The following is a 23,574-nucleotide window of genomic DNA, read 5'->3' as shown; positions in this document are numbered from 1 at the left end:
AGTTCACATGAGGAAACGTCCTTTACGTTTCTTCCATGTTGAAATTTGGCCTCTGCTTTTATGTTTCCTTCATGTGTCCTCCCTTTATGTATCCCTTATGTTACCGTCCTTTATGTTTCCTCCATGTTGAAATTTGGGCATTGCTTTTATGTTTCCTACGTGTGTCCTTCCTTTGTGCATCCTTTATGTTACCGTTCTTTATGTTTGCTCCATGTTGAAATTTGGCCACTGCTTTTATGTTTCCTACGTGTGTCCCACCTCTATGCATCCTTTATGTAGCCCCAGTGATTAAATCCTTTATTCTATGTAGACATGCATAGATGAAGAGTTCCCTGTACCCATTCTATATTTATGCACTTTTTGTGAGTTTTAAAGTTTTGCATTGGTTTCATTGTAAGGTTACTGTTCCCTACTTGATGCAGCACACGGATTGGAACACTATGGCACAGAAATTCATGCCAATTCGTTCTAAAGTTACAAACTAATTGGCCTTCATATAATATTTCAGTATAACACTTGGAGTACCATTATACGTTCTTCACTGCAGTGCTGCTGTTGTTCTAGTTATGTCTCTCTTACTAATATAAAATGTAATGTTTGAATGGAAAAATCAGGTTATATTAGAGTTTACACTTTAAAAGAAAGTTTTCACTATACTCTGTAAAGGTTTGTCTGAAATTACGAGTAGTTTATTGGACTATCTGCATGTTACTTCAATTTGCCACGTCTGCTCACAGCAGACCTCTGGAATGCGGTGCTTGGATGAGAACTCACAGGGCACCTGAAAAACAAAACAAAAACCAATCTTTTTCACCTATTCAAAAATATTCATATAAGCAAGAACAGCTTGGCCTCTATGTACAGTCAAGAATAGCTCATAAAAGCATTAGGGAAACACAGAAGCTTTTACCTACTTGATTGAAACAGACTGCGCTGTTATCTGCCAGTCCACTCATGTATGAAACTGCTCACAAATTATTTTAATCATTATTGCAGGAGATGATAAGTAGTACATGAACTTGAGGAGTAGGCAACTGGCCAATAAACCTTTGTGTGCTACCTCAAGTATCGAGGTTCCCAAAATTGAGGCCCTCACTATGCCACGAGCAAAAACTTGCCAGTATTTACCAGGAAAGCTCGCATCGCGCAGCGCTACTGTCGATGCCATAAGGTGATGTGGTTAAAAGTTAGTCGCCCACATTCTAATGCCAAACTGAAAGGCGTTACAATATCCCGTGCATTTTTCACATTTTCACAAAGTTATTGTCGTTCTTACACATCTTTATTGTCAGTTGCAGGCTGTAGGTGTGCATTCTACTGAACCTTTAGCACAACACATTACTACATTCAGCATGCCACAGGTGGGAGGCAAACATGCTGTGTATGTGTACCTACTGCAAATTGAATGGTAGCAGCATCTGCTTCACAAGCATGAAAATGTGTTATTCGCGTGGCGAGTTGTTTAGGCTTTATCGAAATTGGACGCACAATCAATAAACTTCATGTGGATACATTATTGCAATCTTATGCTTTCTAAACAGAAAAATGACGAGTTAACTGGTGTTTAATCTAAGACGAACTGCATTATACTTCATCACGTGCTCGTCATAGAGGAAAATGTGGGAGACGACCAACGTTTGTATTTGGCAATCACCTTCCATCAATGCTGCATTATTTAAAAGTTTTCAGTTGCGCTGATATCCTGCAACTGCCTGCTGCTATTAGATTCAGCGGTGGTGTGTAACAGGCGGGCGTAATTACACTATATCAAAAAGTGGCTGTTTCAAAATTGCACGAAGTGCAGTGTGGCTCGAGCGTGAAGCAATCCTCCTTGTAACATTTCGAAAATCTGAGGTGGTGAGCGTATGGTACCACAAAACACAGATGCATGCATAAATTCTAGGCAGTACTCCGCATTGTTAACGTGTCATGGGAAGCTTGTGTATTAGGCAGTTGATAAGTAATAAAGAAGAGAAGGTAAAACAAGATTCTCCACATTTGACATAAATGACGGCATACGAGAAGCTTTGTATTATAAACTGAACCAGTGCAGCGAAACGGAGAAAAGAAGGCAATGTAACAGAGAATGCTCTGATTTCAGCTGTGCTGTCATGGTGGGCTTGTAACTACTCTACTGGGCTGACTTTTATGATTCAGCAGCATTCTATACAACATTATCACCAATTAAATTTCTGTGACATATAAAAAAGACCCGCTTCCACCCTCAAGCCGACGAGCTCTTGGGACACATATTGAACTTGCCACATTAAAAGGTTAATGGATTGTTGTTTGCTTGAAAAATTGAGCACTCATACTGTGATTAGGAATTTGGCAGCTAGCTAATAAATCAGCAAATTTTACTGTCTTCATGCTGGTATTTCTTAGATGAACTATGGCATGCAATACATAATTGTGACCGAGAAAAGGGAAGAATTCAGGTGTGCAGGTATTAGTGTGAGAAGTGACTACATAATAATTAAACTAACCATGCAGAGCCTTCTGTTTCTCTCGGGTGGCTCATAGACACCCTCATGTTCCTCAATGATGTTCCTAAAAAGCAATCTGGTTCGAATAATATACAGTCTGTATCGAGTATACATCGCATAGTCACTCTAGCCCTGTTTATATTTATCTCAGAAGAACCTAATTTAGTTACATTGCTTCAACTGAAGGCTCCATAGATAAATAAAAGATATTGTGCAAGTGATCTACTACTAGAAATCCTGGAAATTGCACACGTACACAGTAAAATGATTGCATATTACACAAGCATATCCTACAACTCACAGTGCAGTTTTTTAGTCACCTTGTAAAAGCATGCAGGTCAAGTGCATCATGGTGCGATCCAGTATGTAGCAGTGTAGCAGGTTCCTACAGGTTGTAGGCTTGACTCCAGAATCCGCATAACCTTCAACAGTAAGAAAGGTTTAATTTATTGTGATGTGAAGCTTTAAACGTGTGATTTACAGTGTCATGTGGAATATTAAAGAAAGGGATTCACACATCAATCTGTGCCTGTTTGTACAGATGCCTCGTAGCTATATCTCATGAGGTTACACTGTTATATTGTAAAATTTCAGGTGGGAATAAAACCAGCAGCAAACATCAGAATATCTGGGAAATTATCACCAAAACCTAAATATGTAGAGAATCGTAAGAATCATTTATGAACGGTCTAAATCCTAGGCCGCGATATTGTAGCGATGCCCTTTCCTATGCTACTCCTTTTCCTCAGTGGTCTGACTGACACTCCGCCACCGTTATTGACTAGAACCGCCAGCCGTGGATAGCGGGCTATAAGAGAGGCAAACATCGAGTAGAAAGCATCGCAACAAAATCACAGCCCTATTTACGCATTGCTACAACCCACATACTTTCACAACAATCGCAGGAGCTGACATCCTGTTCTTCAGATGAAAATATTAATGAAAACGAGTGTCTGATTGACATGCCTCGATTAAAAAGAAATTTCGCTGTTGTAATATCGGTCTATATTTGCCGTGCAATATAGAAGACAAATACGCGAGCACACCCAAGAACAGAAACAATGCAGACAGGTTCTCGCGATGGTGGACTTCTAACTGAACTGCACCGCACCAATAAAATAATCTTCACACAAGCTAATATCTGCTCAAGTGTCAAACACCGCAGTCACGTGCCAACTCGCGATGCCCGTGACACATCGACATGCATTACACACGTAACATGCGGAAATGCACATCCACGGAAGAATTTCTTACCGGGAAACTACCGAGGAAACAGTAACTTTCAGCGTTTACGTAAATATTCGCCCATTAATTCCCAATAATCAGCGGTGGTAGCACATGACTGCATATTTATTTATATTTATTTATACAAGTACCTGCAGCGCCACAAGGGCATTATTGCAGGGGGGGACAAATTGAAGAAAAGTGAACATGTGACAAAAACTTGATACAGCAGAGCACAGGTGGTAAAAGTAACAAAATACGTAACATAGATGAGTCATCTCGACGGCAAAACGGTCTTGTGAAATGCGGTGCAAATTTGCAAGACAGAAATGGAAAGGGTACACTATCGCATGAAGTGCAATGCCAGCCAAATGATATAAAGAAAACGGGATAATATACTACGACAGACTGCGTGACAATAAAGACAGAAACTCTGAACACGTTTTACATTCAGCAATGCTCCTGGGAAGCCTATTCCAGTGTGCGGAAACATGCGGAAAAAATGAATTACGGTAGACATCAGTACGACAGCGCATTTCAAGGACTTTCAGCTCGTGATCACATCGTTTAGAGATGAAGTGGGGGGGGGGGGAAATGTACAAGTTCTTGTTTATTCCTGTGAGATCAAAGTAGATTCGGAAAAAAAGTTCTAATTTTGCAGTTAATCGGTGGTGTGCTAGTGTTTTTCAACCAAGGTCCTCTTTAAGCAATGTAATACTGCTACGGAAATTATAATTACCAGAAACAAATTTTGCAGCGCGGTTTTGGACGCGTTCGAGCTTTTCTGTAAGTTTAGAGCTTTGAGGGTCCCATACCTGGCAAGCGTATTCGAGTACCGGAGGAACATTTATTATGTAAAGCTGTTCTTTTACTTTCTGGGGGGCGTTATAAAAATTACGTCTAACAAGGTTTAGTATACGAGATGATTTTAAGGTTAAGTATTCAATATGTCTGTTCCATGTTAAATTTTCTGAAAAATAGACCCCGAGGTATTTGTAGTGTTCGACCTTTTCAAGAAGTAGTCCGTACAATTTATACACTGATCTCACAGGAAAGCGTTTACGGGTGAATGACACAAGTTGGCATTTAGCATTGTTCAAAGACATGCCCCACTTAATGCACCAAGCATGAATTTTGTTTAGATCATTCTGCAAACTACTAACATCACAAACATTTTCTACATTCTTGTATATGGCACAATCATCAGCATATAACCTCATTTTGCATTCTAGATTGTGCACAATGTCATTTATAAAGACTAAAAATAACAAAGGCCCCAAAACAGACCTTTGGGGCACGCCAGAGGTTACGGTGACAGGTGTTGATTTAGTGCCGTTTATTAAAACATGCTGTGTTCGTCCAGACAGGTAATTTCCAATCCAATGTACTATTGCAGGGTGTATACCGAGACAAGATAATTTATGTAAAAGCAATGCCTGAGAAACGGTGTCGAAAGCTTTCCGGAAATCTAAAAATATAGTCTACCCGAAATCCAAGGTCAAAAGAGTAAAAGAGATCGTGAGCGAACTCTACCAGTTGAGTCGTACATGACAAGCCGGGCCTAAATCCATGTTGAAAATCCGAAAACAAATTATTGCTTTGAAGGTGTTTCATCACAACACTGTATATGATGTGTTCTATTGTTTTGCAACATACACATGTTAGAGAAATAGGCCTGTAGCTTTCTAGTACATTTTTGGGACCGTTTTTATGTATGGGAACGACGTGGGCTACCTTCCACTCTGCAGGTAATGAAATGGTATTTAATGATTTAGTAAACAGAGCGACTAAAAAATGCGCAATTTCTTGAGAGCAGGATTTCAATACCTGCGACGGAATACCATCGGGACCGCCAGCTGATTTGTTGTTCAAAGCAAGTAAGCGGTAAGAAATGATACATTTCACGGAAATTCCCCTCGTGAAACGCTTTGCTAAATGTGCACAGCAACATAGTCAACATACGCTCCGAAAGTGTTCTGTTGTCGTTCCACAAAGCTTACTACATTAACCATAACCTGCGAGAATGCGCGCAAGCGTCAGACCTGCTTACCTTCAATGTGGTCAGAAAACGGCTCCTTCGTCTCGCAGGCACCACGCGACGACACTCCTTCCGGCACAAACACTGTCGAATTGCCGAAGAACACCAGCGCATGAAAGCACAACTTTCAACAAATTCTTCCACGCACCATAATTCGAAGCCACAGTACCAGGCATTTCACGAGCGCACGCGGACAGGCGAGAACAAAGGCAGCTTGGACGAGCGCTGTAGTGCACATAAGACACTGGCGTATCACAGGACACATAAGGCGAACTAATGGCGTTACACGAGTCCAGAGGTTTCCTGATGGTTAATGCACACGATACGGACCACAGTTTGTTTAGCCACTTCGAAAATATGATTCAATTACCGTGTAACTGCAACGAGCACTCGCGCCTCTCACACCAACACAACGTGGCCCAGCTCACCGTCAACCGTTAATAAAGTCCCTCAATCATTTAAAAGTACCGCCAGGCTTTGATCCAGCCGACAACGACTGCGATAGGCTGATCCGTGACATGTGACCTTGCTCCGCCCCTTTGCCGCCATGAAAGTTCCTGCGCGCCGGGCGAAGTGCGCGCGTTTAGCCTGTTGTGCTATGCACATCGCTGCGATAATTTCGTTCCGGGAGGTCCGAAATTCCTTGTCGCTGTGTCGTTGGGTGCCGAAACCGGACGAAGGATGGCAAGAAGTTATTTTGCATCGCGCGCGGCAACCAGAACCTAACCAGAAGAAAAGTATGGTTACACAGAATTGCACAGGCAGACTTTGAACCGTCGGTAACAGCGCGACTATGCGAGGCAAGTAACATGCAACGATACAAAGGTGCGATAGAAACTATACACGTGCGTGTGTCGAGCGGTGATAGTATTTCACTCGCGTGCATGAATGTGGAGGGCCGAAGTTTGCGGAGATTATTTATTTTAGTTCACTGTGAGGCCGCTGAATAGATCGGTATGATCTAGGATGCGAAGGACCGAAATGCCTTGTTGCTGTACAGATGGGTGCCGAGATCAGACGGAGGACGACAAGAAGGTATTTGCATCCCGCGCAGCAAACAAACACCTCACCAGAAGGTAATTCTGGTTGCATAGAAATGGACGGAAAGACTGAACCGTCGGTATATAACTGCCCGACTATGCGAGGAAAGTAACGTAGAGCGATACGAAGGTGCGAGAGAAAGTTTAGACCTGTATGCGCAGAACTGCGGTATTATTTCATTCGCGCGCATGAATGTTGACGGCCGAAGTTTGTGGAGATTATTGATTTTAGTGCATTACCAGCCCGTTGACTTAGCAAGTGCAGTATGACCTAGCATGCAAGTAAATAGTGGGGCATAAACGCATTAACTCGCTGACAAATATCCGCATTGCGTTACGTGCGATAAAAAATAAAATTCAGCAGCGAATTCTACTTTTACACTTTCCTGCATTTGTGCGCGTGTTGGTAACTGCGCTTTACAACATGTCCAAAAAGTAATTACCAATATGCTAATCGTATCTTGTGCATTGCATATGTGAATAGATATATTGCTAAGTGCCTGCATTATTCTACTTTTAAAAACGAATACTGCATATCCCAGGTAGCACACAAAGTCTTGAAAACGTCGTATTAAGGGATTCAACGTCTGAAACGGATTTTTGACCAAAATCGACGCATCAAAGACGTTCCAAACAAGATAGCTTAAAAACGAGGGGTGAATACGTTTTGATAACGTTGGAAGCCAGGCAGCTTAAAAACGAGGGGTGAATACGTTTTGAAAACGACTCAAGGCGCCACGCCACGGCGCGTCAGCCTCTATAGCGGCTTCTACAATATTCAACAACCCATCACGCGATCCAACCTTGCGCAAGGTGGCGATACCGTCGTCAAATCATGTGACCAAGGTGGCCACGTGATTCGTGATGCCCGGCAGCCGGGCGCGCCGGGCGAGCCGGGCATAGTCGCGTCATCATGGCGTCGTCGCGTCACCGCACTCGCATTGCGCTGTGGTTTGTTTGCGGCTGTTCTGAATGTGCTGCCGCTGCCCTTTGCTATGTAAGTGTTGCAGTGTTTTGCTGTCAAGAAAACGATATTCTGTGATCAGTTCGGGTTGTGCGATATGTTTGTGTGGTTTTAATTTGGAAATCAGTAGTGTCTTCAATTGTTATGTGACCAAGGCGGCCATGTTATTCGTGAAGCCGGGCATAGTTGCGTTATCGCACTCGCATTGCGCTGTGGTATGATAGCGGCTGTTCTGAATGTGCTGCCGCTGCCCTTTGTCATGTAAGTGTTGCAGGGTTTTGCCGTCAAGAAAACGACGTTCTGTGTTTAGTTTGGGTTGTGCGATCTGTTTGTGTAGTTTAATTTGGAAATCAGTAGTGTTTTCAATTGGAGGGCGCGGAGTGGAGGCACTAATCAGCTCTTCAAGTTCGTTGTCACGTTATGTGAGGCGCCTTTTCACTGACGCTGTAATTAAGGCGTTAAGGGCAGTATAAAGACGAAAGTTAGAGGGACGAAATCGTGCCTTTGTGTCTCTAGCGTCGGGATCGGCCGCTATGCGTGATCCTAACAAGAAAGCATTTTGCAGAATGCGAAGAAAGGCGGCAAAATTTCTGTCTGTGCGCACCTTGCCGATCTCTGCAATAGAGCCGTCATCGTGGTATTTTAGTCTCCCGTTTAGCAAGAGTGTTGCGGACAAGGGAACTGGTTCAAACAGGCTTTTTTTTTAATGATTCAGTACTAGCGCGGTATCCCAAAAGGTGAGGTCAAGTGCTCGCCCTATTTTCTTCCCTCGCGCTACAGCGCACTGACAGGATTTTGCGTGCACCATACCGTGCTTTTATCGTTTGCGCTTCAGGTTCTCGATTGTGTTTTCGCCCCCTTTACCCAAGTGATGGGTATTTCATGGTATTACCGCGTACCACATGTGTCCATATATTGTGTCCAATATATGAAACGGCCAAATTCGATTTTATTTGACGCCTCAAATGGTAGTAATGTATTGAGTCCCTTGTAGCTTTGTGCTTGTTATCAATTTTACTATTTGGCGAATGGATACAGCATGTACGCTGCATAACTCGCTTGTGGATACTGCATACGTGAGTCGAGTATGCCCTTGGTATAAAATAACTTGTATGCTTTAGGTAGTACGATTGTTTGCAGTTTGGGACATGTGTCGAAATGTACGCTGTGCGCCCTTCGCGCTTTACGGCGGCCTGCCGAGTTCGTGCGGGTGCCATGTGTGCGCATGGAGTTCGCGAAGCGCTCTCGCAGTTTTTTTAATATATATATACATGTGTTCTGTTCGCGCGCTTCGCACAACAGGACATGTCGCAGTTCTTTGTCCTTGTGCAACACATTTTCCTAGCGTACGTCTGTGCATTATTTGATACCGGTTTCACACGGGGCTCTTTTAGCCGCTATCCAGTCCGTTACAAATCAAACTTCTCGGTCGTGATTGGCTCCTCTGCGCAAGCTACCAGAGTGAGCCAGTCGCATCGATAATTTCGATCCGGATCGGGCGTGATCGCGATCGAGAGTGGTCGTGTGACACCGGTTTTACACATGGCTCCGACATAGGGAACACCTTAAATTCAATGCTACTGAGTGAAGAGCAAGCGCATATATATGCCAGTGGTGGTATGTGGGCAAGTCTTTCTGGTGAAGCCAATACTTGTGCATTCAAAACATTTCAGTTGCCAGCGTAGTGCATCAATGTGTCTACTTCGACAAAATGGAGCACCAGTGCAAATATCTGAGCACACCTGTCCAGGGCAGCAAGTGTGTCTACATTGAAACCACTACCAGCATGTGCGGCAGTTCTATTTCCAGCAGCGGGACTGCCCAATAATCAGTAGGGTGCTCTCAAGCTGTTTATCTATGAAGCTCTGCCTGGACTGTGTGGCAAATATTTTTGGACGTGAAAGTGGGGGTGAATTGGTAAACATCGGTGGAACTGTGCCTGGACTTTGTGGCAAATGTTTTTGGATGTGAAAGTGTGGGTGAACTGGCAAATAATTTGCTCTGGGCAACATGTGTTAAACGTTTTTCTCATTCAGAGTGCTTTTTTTACTTTAGGAGACTGGAGATGTGCGCAAAGTGTGACATGTCAGTGTGCTAATTAATGTATTTGCTGGTTTGCAAATTATTCGTTGCAACTTTGTTTTTGCCAGAGAAGTACAACTTTTCCTCTTGTAAAGGGCTATTTAGATAAAACACTTACTATTTATTATGACCATTGCTTCCTTTGTTACACAAATGCAGCTTCCAGTGACTTACAGTTTATTTCCATGTTTACGTAAGTTTCTGATATGAGGCTTGCATATTCATTTCTCACGTTCTGGAGTGGCAAGATGCAGCATTACTGTCTCATCGTTCGCTGTACTACAGTAGTGTTCACTTGTTACACTGAATCCCCCGTTTAAGTATTCTGTACTAATTTCACTTTTTGCTTTTTTGTTGTATGGTTATTTTTTCTCGCCATTACCTTCTTTGATATATCCTAAAGGCAATATTTCCAATTTCGCATTGTTCCCATTTTTTTTTATTTCTGTCACAGGATTGTTTTATAATGGTATGCGGTGGTATTTCTTTTCGTGCTCTTTTCAAGCTTCTAGCTGATTGGTAACATCGCTTGGAGGCTGTTATACCATCCGACTCATACTCTTGCATTTTTCAGTCTACTTCTTCCGTTCGCTCCGATGTCACTTCTGCATAAATCTAGTCCACCTAATAGCACGTGCACTTTACTATGATAAATTAGACACTTTAGTACACTCCAGGTTTTTCTGTTCATTTTTGTATGTGTACTTGGAATTTTGTTTATGTGCTAGTGAATGTTCACTTTCGAGTTAATTACGAATCCTTTCTGCGACTTTTGTCATTGTTGATGTGCCTGTACTTCTATTTGCATTTCTCACACAGTTTGTTCGAACCTTGCATAAGCATTAAATTTTAATAAAATGTTTTTGCTTTGTCACAATGTTCTCATTTCATGCACTCTTGGCATGAAGGGCTTGATCTGGCCACCTGCCAAGACGTGGCCATTTGTTCTTTGCAGGATGTCATTCCCATTGTGGTTGTAAGCATCGTAGCTTACTAAAGGCGGTATTAGGGATTTATTATTCCTAACAGGCTCATTTTCGTGCGACTTGGTAGAGGATGCGCCGGCCATGCGTGAACAGTGCTTGGCACTGCGCCATGGCTCTTACAGTCAACACCAATGCTTCTACTCATCTGGGGCGCGATTGGAGATCGTTGTTCGAAACGCCCGATCAGTTTCGCCTCACGCGATTGGCCTAGGTCGTGCCAACGGGTGCGGCTGACGACGTCTGCGCGGCAGAGGCCAGTCACGTGAGGCGAAACTAAAGGCCTGTTTTGAACAACGATGTCTGATCGCGCCCGTCACCCGCGAAAATTAGCTTCAGATGATCGTAAACCTTTCAAGACCACTTCTAGACCAGCTTTTTGATAACGTCCTAAAAACGTTTAGAAATTGGTTACGAATAGTTTTGCCAAAGGGATTACTTGTGTCTTTCCCAATCCTATTTCTAGACCAGCTTTTCGAATACGTCTTGCAGACCTGTTCTAGATCGTCTCAAGAAAGTAATTAAGCCGGACATTAGCAGAGATATACGACGTTTTCCCGCCGAAGTTCTCTCATTCGTGTCTTCTTCAACCCGTTTTTATCGTCTTGGATAAACGCTACGAAAACGTTACGTATCTCTTTTGTGCTACCTGGGATAGCCACAGCTACTGGCCATCAAATAATAAAGCGTAATACAGTATACCAAAGTACGTTACATACAGCTGCCAGCTCGTTCCAAGTTTCCCTTACACTCGAAGATGTTTCAGTAATCGGCAATGCCATTTTACTGATGAAAAACACACAACTGCAAATGAACATAAGAAAAACGCCACAAGTGATACACGGATTGCCAGCAAAACACAGTGCAATAATAGCTAGGTCAATCCACGTGCGTTTCGTATAAGGACCCTCTAATTCTTACAGGGCTTTAGCGGTGCACGGGGGCGAAAAGGGATAAACACAACAATGCGCGTCATGATTCGAGTTTACGCGGCGACGTCGCACGGTTCACGAGAACAGTCAACCGCATTCACACACGCGCACACACTACGCTTGATATTGGTCGAGGAGACACGCTGACACGATCCATACCGCCTCTTCATCATGTCACGACAGTTGCACTGGCTCGTAGCATTGAACCACAAGACGCAGCAGTCGTCGTGTAATCGCTACACGACAGACACACTCAGCGGCAAGAAGACTGTTGGCGCACTAGTTTCCACACACACACAGGATGTTGTTTAGTTGCCGTGAGGATTGCGCGCTTTGAGAATCGCACGTTTGAGCGACGTTATGTCGAAAATTTTTCGGTCCAAGCGACTGTCAGCCTTCATTTTTACACGACTTTTTCGTTCAATGCAACCGCTATGTGTACGCAGCACACTTACATGCAAAATATTTCACAGAGCATACGGGATTAAGCGCAAGCAATCACCAAGGCTCGCGCGGTGATTGAGCGCAAACGAACGAAATGTAAACACGCGGAATCGAGGCGATCCAGCCCTCATTACGCTCTCTTGAGCTATTTTCTTGGAGCGCTCATTTGAAACTAAAGGACTAAATTTAGCAGTTCGGGTCCTTCTTTCGTTTTTCGCCACAGTCAGGCACCAGTAGGTTTTATATCCGCGCGTATGCAGATATTCTTTCACCTCCCGAATGCCGCGGCGCCGCGGCTTAGCGTGGGCGCCGTCTGCTACAAGAACTTCCTACACCCTAAGCAAAAAGAGAGTAAAAAGTTAGTCACGGCAACTTGACTCTCTTTTTTCTTCCAAAGCCCCATTTTTTCGAATAGAGTCCCACAACAAGAGTCAATATTTGTGCGTGAGTCGTTTGACCCTCAATAGCACGCGAAGAGTTGTCGTGGGAGATCGCGACTCCTGAGGGAAAGCTAAAGCTTCAGGAGCAGAAAAGATCGACAATTGCTTTTAGAATTTTTCCTGAGTTTGTGTGTGTAAACATGCTCCCAAATACAAGCTTCTTAGTTTAAAGGGACCCTGAAACGATTTTGGCGATTGTCTACAAACGTACTGAGTCGTTGGAGTAGGTTCTTCTGATCATTAATTGATGCATCTAAGTGCTCTGCGTAAAGCGTGTAATTTATTATAAGGTTTTAAAAATACCCATCGCTGCCGATCGCAGCACACTGCTCGGCGGAATTTTAAGCCGCCCCTACCCATATGATGCAAATAACCCATATTACGTCACATGGGCGAGCTATCTGATTGGCTGACCAGGGCGCGTGGTCGATAATTTTTCCAACTTTATGGTGAACAAATGATGCTCGTAATAGTTGGAATGTTAGTTACTTTGTTTTTGTAAAAAGAAAATAACTTAAAGAGAATACACAAGAATAGTTTTTTAGTACACTTCAGCACTTCCGGCACACAGCAAGTGTCGTCTGCTTGTGTTACAACGTACTCCATTTTGATGAGAGCTCCACGGTCAGAGTCGGTCTCAGTCTTTTCGCGAGCGCTATGATTCGACTTTGTGGCCTTGTGGACTGCAAAGCTAGCGACCTGCAAACCGCGAGTCCAGTATTAGGGCAAACCCAAGCGCAAGGGGACAGGGTCTGGCCGCTTGACTGTGCCGGGATGAGCCACGAGATGAGCACAAGGGCAAATGTGAACGGTCTGCACGGTGCAGCCACCTGGTGGCACAGAGCTCAACCATACACAGTAGCAGCAACAAAGTGTATTCTTTGCTACTGGTGTGTATTTTCCGCAGGAGTGTAATCATCAACACGTTGATTTATAAATGTTTAAAATGCTTTACACTTGGTTAGAGCAATATTAGAGCTTTGTTTGACTGGTTAAGCGCTGCGCCAGCAAGTGTCTGGACCGTGCAGACCAATCAGGCTGCTCACGTACGTCTACGCTAAAGTTCCTTCATCAGCTTGAGTTTATGCCTCCAGTCATTTGCCGAAATGACCAGCTTGCCTGTTTTTAGCGGAGTACCGGACACGTTCGGCGCTACGACAGAATGCTCGCAACGCACGCTGCTTCGATAGCTCTCGGTCGACGGCCAAGCGGCTAGCGGAGAGGTCTCGCGCGGGAGGGGGCGTGCTCCTAAACAACCGGAAGTGAGCGATGTGACGTCGCATCGTGACGCTGAACCAGTGAAGGCGGAGCTTAGCGCCGCTCGCTCGGCGAGCGAGTTGAGGAGGAAAAGCATAGCTAGGGAGGAGGGTAACTTCTAATCGCTTGCAGCTCCATTAATACGTAACGCTTCACTTAAATTGTGGTGCGAATGTTCTACTTAAGCTGTACCCTACGCGCCTACAAAATTTGTCCGAACCGTTTCAGGGGGCCTTTAACCATTAGTCACATCACCGTAATACAGTTACTGCGCACTTCTACACACGTTTTATTATTGAATCAATAAGAGATAGTCATTATATAATATCACTTAAAAATTATTCCTGATAGTGAATACAAGGAAACTCTGGCACAAATTATATTAAACGGTTCAAATATGGTATGTCCTAAATAATTAAAGAACCGTCATTACACATCGAGAACGTAATTTTATGCATAGAAACGTCTTATATTAAACCTTTGTGTGACTGTTTGTGTGTCCGTGATACCACCTACAAACACATCACGTGTACAGTGTGAATTCGGCGTTGATATATCCACACAAGAACTATAGTATGTTAATTTGATCCACTTAACTGCATCACGAAAATAAGGATTTTATAATGGCACATTTATTTCCTTACGTTAACAACAAAAAATGATAGGTTTAGTTATATACATAATAGCAATCTATAGTGGTAATGCGAGTTGAACGCATGTGCATGCACTTTTAAACTACACTGAAGCAATGTTGTAGACAAGGCAACGAAAATATGAATTATCAGATACATAACAAAACGTATGACCGCAAGGACAACTCAGTAACAGTGTCAATAACTTCAATCGAACAACACAACTTCACATCTTGTGACAACTTCTCCTCCAAAATAGAGGTCAAGGCATTCAGGAAGTGCTTCATCTCCAGGTCTCACAGCAGACATTGTACCACTTTTTGCGACCCGAAAGGAATATCGGTGCCTTCTGAATTCTAGCACCTCAAGTCTTTCTACTAAAAAAGCAACTTTTTTGCTCACAATTAAGATGCCAATAATCTGCCAAAACTATGGGTCATCCCCTTTGCGCATTACGAGCACATCTTCTACTCGTACTTTGTAAGTTACCTGGCGTAGTGCCACCGACTTTGCCTGCCATGTGATGCCAACTGGCAGCGCATCTTGAATGCATGGGTGAAGCTCAGCCCTATCCAGAGGTTTTGCACTGTTCGTAGACAGCACACCGTCCAAAGCTAATTCCGTGAACTCAAAACTTTGAAGCAGCTGGTGCCTCTCTGCAAGGGTCTTACATATATTCCTGAAATTCTTTACACGCATTGCAAGGCTCTTAAAATATTGGTGTTTTGCCTCAAACCTCATGCACGACAACTGCTTCAGTGGCCCAAAAAGAGATATCATGCGGGGGTAGTGTATCAGATAGTGCATTTTTGAAATAAGACGGAAAGATGGGTAGCGTCTGACAAAGGAACGAAGGAACTCTTGAACTTTAATTTCCAGGTATGAAAGGGACTGCAATGGAAGGTTGTCTGATAAAAACATGTCCAATATTTCCCTTAAGATGAGGTATACTTCCCATCCTCATTTCCCTCTGGAACACTGGACCCAAATATTTGGGGCAAGAGTCGAAAAAGACACCATTTTTGTGATGCAGTGCCCTTCAGAGCACTTTTGCCTTGCACAAAGGCTTCACTTGGCGGCAGCGGTTTGTTTGCCACATCATTTCGACCATACTGAAACTTGCTTACTTTTTCAAGGTCTGATGAGGACAAAATATGCTCCTTAAACAACCCTTTTAGCACATGCTGCATTACAAATGGCAAGGCCCCTTCAAACACATCATGCATAATATCCGGTGGTAGCTGCGATGTAACATCAAAGTCTTCAAGAGGAGACATTACTGACTCACCATTAAAGCCATACAGCCGCTTATACAATGCTGGGTTTATTTGAATGGCTTTCAGGTGGTTTTTATGGAGTTATTTAGTTCTTATTTGGCATAAATCATCTCTTGTTAGTGATGAAAGGTTTTTGATTTGTGCCATGCAAAACCGACATACAGATCCATGAGAAAAGTTGCAGGAGAAACCACCCAAGCGATGCATCGACAAGTTGTCTCCACATAAAGCTAAAACTAGCACCTTTACACACACTTCTTTTCCATCCAACATGATATTAAGGCCCCTATCACACAAAGTTTTTAACTCTGCAAGCAATGGCCTGAGCAAAATTTCAATGCCATGCTTTTGCACGTCTACATACTTTGCCATGATTGCGAGATGCAGCATTTTCAACTGTGAACGATATGCAGGCCACACAGGATATGCAACTGTGAACACTTCACAGGCCACACATTCTTGCAAATGTAAACTCGATGCGACGTCGTCGTCTCGGAAAAATACGAAACATAGCGAATAACTGCCATATTGCGGTTCCAAGGCATTAGGACGACTTCAACGCTGATGACACTGTAATACACTGCCAAAAGCTTGTGCACACCTCTGGCTGCTCCAATTGGGTTAGCAATTTCAAGTTCATCGGTATACAATAAAAGGCGAAGCAGCTTCTCATTAGAGTCTGCAGGAATGTCAGTCACATGGTTCTTATAAATCCTGCCTTCACGATAGCTTTGCAATACTGTTGCTTCGGCAGCCTTGGGTTTTGTTATGTGTTCAGAGATACCCTTGCAATGCATAAAATTGCTCAACACACTGCCTACAGGAACGTAGTAGAAAGAAGCTCGGTCACTGTCAGTACATGTGCACTTCTGAGCCTCGGTGAAAGGAAACTTGGATTTAGCATACTGAACTCTGGTACTGCGAGCGAATATCATCAAAAATGCCTTCAAGGAAGTTGCAGTTCAACATGTTAGTGAGAGATTCAGGCACAGTAGAAAAAGATGAATTCAGCGCACACCTCACTCGCACTGCAAACTGTTGTATGGTCCACCTCAGTATAGCCTCAACTTCTCGAAACAAAGTTTCGCAGGTCGAATTGGGCACCTTTCGTGCTTCAGCAACACGGAAGAACAGGTTTGCAAGGGATTTTTTCAATCCTATGGCAAAGTGTTCTAGTGTTGGGGGCTCCGGCATTTCCTGGAACCTTGTATCAGGTTCATGCTGCGTATGATGAGCGGCGAGCTGGCCACTAACACCTGCACAAGGATCTTCTGTTGCGTCTGAGTCATAAGCACAACGATTTTCATCCGACTCACTCAGCGTTTCTCCGTCAACGCGCGAAATCCACTGTTGGTGCTTGCGATATAGATGGCTTCGAAGGCTTGACACAATTGTGTATTGCTTCTCACAGCCTTCAACGCCACACGTAACTTCGAAATGTGACTCCGTGGAGTGGGCATCTTCAAGATGCCAAATCACGCGCATATACTTAGTCGCAAAGAAATGGCATCGCGGACACCGAAAGCCGGGAACGGAACTCATCGCTATACACCGAAATCGCAGGTTTCTTGAGTATCTCGTCAGTCAGCGCGCAACATGCACAAACTAACCTCCATGGCGGAGTTAGCGGATGACACAAAGAGCGCAGCTGCCCCACCGACGAAGCCTGAAGACAAGTTTATCGATGAGCGTGTGGAGAAGGCACCTCCGACAGCGTCGACTGTAACAGCGCTGGGGAACGCTAGCAGAAAAGGAAAGTAACAGCAGCGATCAACAGCTCCGCGCCGCAACTGATCGTCTGCAAGATACCACTGATACCGCTCGCTTGCGTTGCGATTACCTATGGAATCTCACGCATGCCTCACGCGCCTCATGCGCATCCGCTTGTTATCTTTGAATAAATATCGGGCTAATCTCGAGGCCGTAGCTTCCGTTGCCGCCAGCTAAACCTCCACCCCGTAACTAACATCCACTGTGAAAGTGAGCATGCCGATGAAAAAGATTGACGGCAACTTAAACTGGAAAAATAGAAACAAACACACACATTGAAATGAACAATTGCACGCTCCAGAGCGGTTCTAATCAAGCACCCTATGCCCTAGCGACGGCTCCGGTAAAAATTTTCAGATCTCGAAGGCTATGCTTTTGGAAGCTGGAAGAGCAAGCACTTAGTCAGAAGTAAAATATATGTCAAAGACGGCATTATAATTTAAAACATGGCGTTTATGAGGAGCTTTAGTTTCTGAACTTGCTTTTCATAAAGCTGAAGAAAAAACGTAGACTTCGAGATTAGCTTTGTTTACACGGAGTGAGCCATCATCATCATCATCATTATAACCTACGCCCCAGCAACAACTCCGGTAAAAATTTACTGATCTCGAAGGCTATGCTTTTGGAAGCTGGAAAAGCAAAAAAAAAACTTATTCATAAGTAAAATATATGTCGAAGACGGCATTATAATTTCAAGCATAGCGTTTATGACGAGCTTGATTTCCTGCAATTGCTCGTCACAAAGCTGAAGAAAAAACGTAGACTACGAGATCAGCTTCGTTTACACGGAGTGAGTCGTACATGTTAGATTTGAGTGCTTTGATGGCTTTGACTTTTCACTATGGATTTGGCTTTTGGATGGCGCGAAAACCGGGAGAAAGCGACCGGGAAGACCCGCTTGACGTACGGTCGGGCGAGGCGATGGCGACGAATTCGCACGATCGTTGTGAAGAAGTAGCGAACAGGAACGCGCTTGAAACCATCGCGCAAGCTGTTCGCTTAGTGTCTTATGGCCAATCAAGGATGGTGGTTCTACTGACGGGTGGCCGGAAGCAAGCTGATCTGCGTGCCAGCCTGCTTGGAAACCACTTCGCGCTCTTGGCTGGCAGGTGCTTTCTGATTCAGGTGAGTCTGCGAAGGATTAGTTTGTATCTCCCTATGTCCTTAAAGCAAAGCCGTAGTGTGACTAGAAGTACTCGGAAACTTTACATGCGTGTTTTGAGGGTTTCCTATCGAATATATACTTAGAGGAAATGTGGGGCACGTTGAGACATGCGCGAGTAGGCAAATTAACAACTACCTGGGTTGATTAGGACACAATTTAAATTGCTGATACCTTGTATTCTGCCGCTTTAGAATCACTTTATTAAATATATACAAGTTTTCTTGCCGCCCTGGGTGAACCAAAGCTGAGATAAATTCTGCATGTGGACTAAGTGGAGTGCATGTAACGTTATTATACGTGCCGAAACGCACTACTGGGATGGTGCGGCAGCCGGCGCTTCTTTCGCCACCGGTTGAGCGCTGAGGGGCGGAATACAGTCACAGTGCACCACAAAGGCTCTCGCTTTCCTGTGATACAAAAATTATCAGCTCGGTGGCCCCAGCGTCCACCGGTTGCGCGGGAAGTGCCGACAGCCATGCGCTTTGAGTATCGTGTTTCAATAATCTTTTCATGCAATGTATAGAAGCGCACAAGAGCTTTGCAATCGTATTTTGCGAACCGCATGGGCAGATTGCCTATTTTCCTAAGAGAACTCAACGTTCCGCAATGCGTACTAATGCCTTGGAACCACAATATGGCAGTTATTCGCTATGTTTCGTATTTTTCCGAGACGACGACGTCGCATCGAGTTTACATTTGCAAGAATGTGTGGCTTGTGAAGTGTAATTATGGCTCAACTTATGGCCCCTTTGCATTCTTTTATCTTCTTTCTTCCTTTTTTGTACCCCCGGCGGTTTGCGGCACCCAGCGCTTATGTAGCCTAATCTAAAACGCTCAATTAACTCAAAGATTGAGGCTGATGTGCATGGGAAGTTGAGTGTGGAGGTGAACTACTGTCTTGCTAAAGAATTCTTAAGGAAGTGCTCAAAAACGTGTACAGTTTCTCATCAACAGGAAAGCGCTAACCTTATCATCCATTGCCAACATTCTCTGCAATCATGGCCACCCTGTCAGCAGCTTAGCATTAAGAGCAGCGATATCTTTCTAATATAGTAATAGTAATAAAAATAATAATAATAGCAGTATTTATTGCCACCAAAAATGCGAAACAACACAAACAGGCCAGTCTGAGCCCTTGCTGGCTTGTAGGGCCGTGCCATGAACATGATACACATGGCGAAAAAAATACATCAATTGATGATATATGTAGAACAAAGAAAAAATGAATGAGAACAAATAAAAACGAAGTAAATATTACGATTCAAAAATGTTCTGGAAGTTAATTTCGCCATGTTGCGTTAAAGATTTCATCTGGTAACTTGTTAAAAATGTCCGGCACATATGTACAGTGTCTGGTCGCACCATACCTTGTGGCTGAACGAGGAACTACGTAACGGACGTGTTTTCAAAGTTCCCTTGTGGCGGAATTTTTTCGTTTCAATGCAGAGTTGCAATAATGTTTCACGACAGTTGTTTCGATAAGCAGTGATGGAAAATTCAGTAGACCAAGTTCACGGAACATATTTGCAGCTGCTAGTATTGGGTAATTATAGGCAACATTTTTTAAGAATGTTTTTTATAATCATGTCTACTCTGCATCTCCAACAATCCGAACAAAAGCCAGACTGTAATGCCGTATCTCAATACACTGTAACCCAATGCATGCACAATCATTTTTTTTACAGACGGGGTGCAACGCTTTCGACATTAAACAACAGCCAGGCAACTGACCTCAGTTTTCAACAAATAAGAGATAAGTGATGCTGTGAAGATAAGTTGCAATCGAAAGATATTCTAAGATATTTAGCACAATCCAGGTATGAAAAAAATGTGCATTTACAAGAAACACAGTTAGACTTATGTAAGTAGAAAGGCATGTAAATTACAGTAGTTTTGAGTGGAGAGCAACAACAAACATGTTTTTGGGCATTGACAACAATTCCGTTGTTAGTGAACCAAAGCATCGCATTGTAGACATCATTTTGCTATGTTTCAGTGGACATTTTTTGAGAAAGATGTTTTCCAACCTTTACAAGTACTCACTAATATATCCGGGCTGCTTCTCACCCAAATGAAAAATATTCAACACCAGTAAGGCACACCTGACACAGATATTGAGCGACTGCCCTGGGCTAAAGCCTTGGCAGAACTCCAACTTAACAACACTTCGGACTGGAAGGTAGCGGTGTCCAGCTGCGGACCGCCAACTGGGCTTTGCAGATCGCTGAATGTCAAGGGCTTACAGCCACTTCATGCAGCCTGCCAGAAGAAATAACCCAGTAACTCACATAATTCAAAGATCTGATGAAAATAAAGTTTCTCCTCCTCCTGCCGGTAACATAGTGTAATAATAATAATAATATTTGGGGTTTTACGTGCCAAAACCACTTTCTGATTATGAGGCACGCCGTAGTGGGGGACTCCGGAAATTTTGACCACCTGGGGTTCTTTAACGTGCACCTAAATCTAGGCACACGGGTGTTTTCGCATTTCGCCCCCATCGAAATGCGGCCGCCGTGGCCGGGATTCGATCCCGCGAGGTAACATAGTGTAATAATAATGTTAATGTTGTTATTGTCAGATGGGGGCGCAACCACATTAATAATAATAATAATAATAATACTAATAATAATAATAATAATAATAATAATTATTATTATTATTATTATTATTATTATTATTATTATTATCTTTTTCACGCCATTCAAAGTGAGGTCAGTAGTTTGTACCTTGCTAGTGGGTGTAAAATGCTTGTAAATTTGAGCGCGCTATAGCCTTAATATTTGTCAGCTTGTGCTGGCTCAGTGAACTTCAAACCCAAGAAGGAATAATTTTTCTTTAGTGTACTGAAGTGCTAAAAGCTTCCGTACAGCATTAAACACTAAACAAACACATTTTGTTTTCTAAGACATTATAGTCGGGCACAATGCCAGCATGCCATCCTAACGAAATTGTGCATTTTCAGATATACAATGAGCGCTTTCAGTGTTTTGTGGACCTGGACGACGACACAGAAATTGAGGATGGAGCAAAAATCAATTTGCTCGTCTGCGATTACACTGACCGACCAATAGCAGAAAAGTAAGGATTCTCTACTTATTAAATGCCTAAATAACTGCTTTTTTGAGGTACATCTACACATTGCATATGTATGTCGTGCTCACCAGTACACGATTGAAATCATTGCTGAGGTCATTTTTTAACCAGTTATGTCACGTTTGTTTGCTACATCGTGTTTCATGCGGATATATTTCTGAAAGGCCTTGTGGAGCGCTTTCATTATTGAATTCAGTTTTCATTTTGTTAGTATACCTTCTAGTCAAACCTTCTTAACTTGCCCCAACTAATTAAAACATGCTAATGGTTAAAAAATTGTTCCCGCTAATCCTTTACTCAATTTTCATGAAGTGTAAGGTAATGGTACACCAGTTAAGTCGTGAAGCCACAGTGACTTATTGTATGCATACAATTACTTTTTCTTGCGGAGCGACTACCTGCACTGCATTGAATTGTAGTGTGGCTATTGAAGCACCATGTGGCAAAATATTCGCGTTTTTGGAAAGTTAAATCCACCAGTGATTCCAGTTTCGGCACAGAGATGCCTATATAGATTAAATTCTGAGTTGCACAGAGCTCAGGTCCCTTCTTGCACTCAGCTTCAGCAGGTTGTTAATTGTGGCTACTGTGTTCTAGACAACCAAACACAGCGCTTCACGACCTAAACCTGATGGGAAGCACACAAGGTTCACCTAAAGAGGCGGACGAGTACGTGTTGCCCCAAGTGCCGGTTGATATTGCAGTGGAGGTGAAGACGGTGAGAAAAGGCGATGTTCCAGATCGATTGAGAAGGAGGATTGTTGACTGGATCTTCTACGATTTGTCATCACGTGGAATGTAAGCAAATATGATTATTGTGCAAAAATTTGGTTTTATGTATGACAGTATTTCATACCACACACCTCATAATTCAGTTGTGCAACTTTCATTGCATTCATTTTGCTGGCAAGTGCAGTATTGCGCAGTTTACCTGTTCACAAAGCTGCCAAAGGGAAGCCGGTTGCATATGTGTTTATTCAACCTCGCTAAGCACTTAGGGGGCTTTTACGGGGCAGAAACCTGGAGGCTTACAAAAAGGGTTCTACTTAAATTGAGGACGACGCAGCGAGCTATAGAAAGAAAATGGGTGTAATGTTAAGGGACAAGAAAAGAGCAGATTGGGTGAGGGAACAACCGCAAGTTACAGACATCTTAGTTGAAATCAAGAAAAAGAGATGGGCATGGGTAGGACATGTAATGAGGAGGGAAGTTAACCGATGGTCATTAAGGGTTGCGGACTGGATTCCAAGGTAAGGGAAGCGCAGCAGGGGGCGGCAGGAAGTTAGGTGGGCGGATGAGATTAAGAAATTTGCAGGGACGACAGGGCCACAATTAGTACATCACAGGGGTAGTTGGAGAAGTATGGGAGAGGCCTTTGCCTTGCAGTGGCCGTAACCAGGCTGATGATGATGAAGCACTTAGGTCTTAATCATGCTGTACATCTACAAGTGAGCACATGTACAGGGAAAAGCACCTATGCAACTACTTTCTCCATTGGGTTCATAAGTTGACCAGGTGCCTTTGAGTAAATTATTGTGGAGTGTTCTCTTGTCCTGAAGATTTCCTTTTAGTATTGAGAGCATCGTATGGCCGCATTTATAAAAACTTTATATATATACCACATGTTCCGAAATGATCAAACAATTTTTTTAATCACCTGTGGCCAAGAGAATAATTCCAACGATCAATGTTGATTGCTTCAAGAGGCTGGCATATGTTGCACAAGAACTAGAAATGCATAATT

The 23,574-nt window shown here is 43.3% G+C and overlaps 1 long non-coding RNA gene across 1 annotated transcript in view; it reads right to left on the bottom strand.

The window, feature by feature from the left end:
* Positions 1–670: 670 nt before the first annotated feature.
* The window catches only part of LOC135920375 (uncharacterized), a 50,744-nt gene continuing 27,840 nt past the window's right edge, over positions 671–23,574 (bottom strand). The window contains exons 2-3 of the long non-coding RNA XR_010570242.2: positions 2,807–2,908; positions 671–781 (exon numbers count right to left, since the gene is read on the bottom strand). This is a non-coding gene — a long non-coding RNA (uncharacterized lncRNA). The remainder of the gene's footprint in view (positions 782–2,806; positions 2,909–23,574) is intronic.

Source organism: Dermacentor albipictus, unplaced genomic scaffold (genome assembly GCF_038994185.2).
Source record: "Dermacentor albipictus isolate Rhodes 1998 colony unplaced genomic scaffold, USDA_Dalb.pri_finalv2 scaffold_13, whole genome shotgun sequence".
NCBI classification, from domain to species: domain Eukaryota; kingdom Metazoa; phylum Arthropoda; class Arachnida; order Ixodida; family Ixodidae; genus Dermacentor; species Dermacentor albipictus.
Note: the sequence above shows the minus strand (reverse complement) of the source record. Positions and strands in the feature narration are given on the sequence as shown.